This window comes from Triticum aestivum, chromosome 6B (genome assembly GCF_018294505.1).
Source record: "Triticum aestivum cultivar Chinese Spring chromosome 6B, IWGSC CS RefSeq v2.1, whole genome shotgun sequence".
In the NCBI taxonomy this organism is placed as follows: Eukaryota; Viridiplantae; Streptophyta; class Magnoliopsida; order Poales; family Poaceae; genus Triticum; species Triticum aestivum.
The window spans coordinates 415,708,213-415,711,028 of record NC_057810.1 but is presented as its reverse complement, the minus strand read 5'-3'; positions in this window follow the sequence as shown (position 1 = coordinate 415,711,028).

Sequence of the window (2,816 nt, the reverse complement as noted above, 5' to 3'; positions counted from 1 at the left end):
TTTTTTCGAATTAATTAAATAAATAATTAAATTCCAAAATTGTTAAAATCTTTTAAAAATCATATCTTTTAATCCGTAACTCGGATTAAAATATTTTCAACATGAAAGTTGCTCAGAACGACGAGACGATTCCGGATACGCAGTCCGTTCGTCCACCACACCCCCCTAACCTATCGAACCCGCAACTTTCCCCCTTCGGCTCCTCTGCCCGAAAACACGAAACACCGGGAATACTTTCCCGGATGATTCCCCCTTAACCAGTACCACCTCATACCACGTTAGGGCACGCCTAGCATTGCTTCTTGACATGTCATGCATCGATATGCATCTGTTTGCTCTGTATTCATTATTTCTTCCCCCTCTTCTCTCCGGTAGACTACGAGACCGACGCTGCTGCTGACCAGTTCGACTACGGAGTTGACGACCCCTCTCTCTTGCCAGAGCAACCAGGCAAGCCCCCCCCCCTTTGATCACCAGATATCGCCTATTCTCCTCTATACTGCTTGCATTAGAGTAGTGTAGCATGTTACTGCTTTCGTTAATCCTATTCTGATGCATAGCCTGACATTGTCGCTACATCTGTTGATACCTTACCTGCAATCCTAAATGCTTAGTATAGGATGCTAGTTTATCATCATTGGCCCTACATTCTTGTCAGTCTGCCTTGCTATACTATCGGGCCGTGATCACCTAGGAGGTGATCACGGGTATATACTATACATACATACATACTATACAGATGGTGACTAAAGTCGGGTCAGCTCGAAGAGTACCCGCGAGTGATTCACGGATTGGGGGCTGAAAGGACCTTTGTCCCGACGGCCCTCTGTGTGGATCTTTTGTGGCGGAGCGACAGGGCAGGTTGAGACCACCTAGGAGACAGGTGGGCCTGGCCCTGTTCGGCGTTCGCGGATACTTAACACGCTTAACGAGATCTTGGTATTTGATCTGAGTCTGGCTACGAGCCTATACGCACTAACCATCTACGTGGGAGTAGTTATGGGTATCCCGACGTCGTGGTATCAGCCGAAGCACTTCAGACGTCAGCGACGGAGCGGCGCGCGCCGAATTGGACTGGAACGCCACTAGGCTAGGTCTGCTTTCGGCCGCGTACGCAACGTGCAGGTGTGCTATGGGCGATGGGCCCAGACCCCTGTGCGCTTAGGTTTAGACCGGCGTGCTGGCCTCTCTGTTTTGCCTAGGTGGGGCTGCGACGTGTTGATCTTCCGAGGCCGGGCATGACCCAGGAAAGTGTGTCCGGCCAAATGGGATCGAGCGTGTTGGGCTATGTGGTGCACCCCTGCAGGGAAGATTAATCTATTCGAATAGCCGTGATCTTCGGTAACAGGACGACTTGGAGTTGTACCTTGACCTTATGACAACTAGAACCGGATACTTAATAAAACACACCCTTCCAAGTGCCAGATACAACCGGTGGTCGCTCTACCTCAGGGATATGAGGAGGGGATCGCCGGGTAGGATTATGCTATGAGATGTTACTTGGAGATGCTACTTGGAGGACGTCGACCTACCCTCTTCTGCCTGTTGCAAGACGAAGGTGACCAGAAGCGTAGTCTTCGATAAGACTAGCTATTCCCCTCTTATTCTGGCATTCTGCAGTTCAGTCCACTAATATGGCCTCCTTACACATATACCCATGCATATGTAGTGCAGTTCCTTGCTTGCGAGTACTTTGGATGAGTACTCACGGTTGCTTTCTCCCCCCTTTCTCCCCTTTCCTTTCTTTCTGGTTGTCGCAACCAGATGCTGGAGTCCAGGAGCCAGACGCCACCGTCGACGACGACCCCTACTACACCGGAGGTGCCTACTACTACGTGCTGCCCGCTGACGACGACCTGGAGTAGTTTAGGAGGATCCCAGGCAGGAGGCCTGCGCCTCTTTCGATCTGTATCCCAGTTTGTGCTAGCCTTCTTAAGGCAAACTTGTTTAACTTATGTCTGTACTCAGATATTGTTGCTTCCGCTGACTCGTCTATGATCGAGCACTTGTATTCGAGCCCTCGAGGCCCCTGGCTTGTATTATGATGCTTGTATGACTTATTTATGTTTTAGAGTTGTGTTGTGATATCTTCCCGTGAGTTCCTGATCTTGATCATACACATTTGCGTGCATGATTAGTGTACGATTGAATCGGGGGCGTCACAGGGCACCCCCCCTAGGGTGCATCCTCCTATCTCGTGGGCCCCTGGACCTCCTTCGACCTCAACTCCAACTCCATATATACCGTCTCGGGGAGAAAAAAATCAAGGAGAAAGTTTCATCGTGTTTTACGACACGGAGCCGCCGCCAAGCCCTAATCTCTCTCGGGAGGGCTGATCTGGAGTCCGTTCGGGGCTCCGAAGAGGGGGATTCGTCACCGTCGTCATCACCAACCATCCTCCATCACCCATTTCATGATGCTCACTGCCGTGCGTGAGTAATTCCATCATAGGTTTGCTGGACGGTGATGGGTTGGATGAGATTTTCCATGTAATCAAGTTAGTTTTGTTAGGGTTTGATCCCTAGTACCCACTATGTTCTGAGATTGATGTTGCTATGACTTTGCTATGCTTAATGCTTGTCACTAGGGCCTGAGTGCCATGATTTCAGATCTGAACCTATTATGTTTTCATGAATATATGTGTGTTCTTGATCCTATCTTGCAAGTCTATAGTCACCTATTATGTGTTATGATCCGACAACCCCGAAGTGACAATAATCGGGATACTTCTCTGTTATGACCGTAGTTTGAGGAGTTCATGTATTCACTATGTGCTAATGCTTTGTTCCGGTTCTCTATTAAAAGGAGGCCTTAAT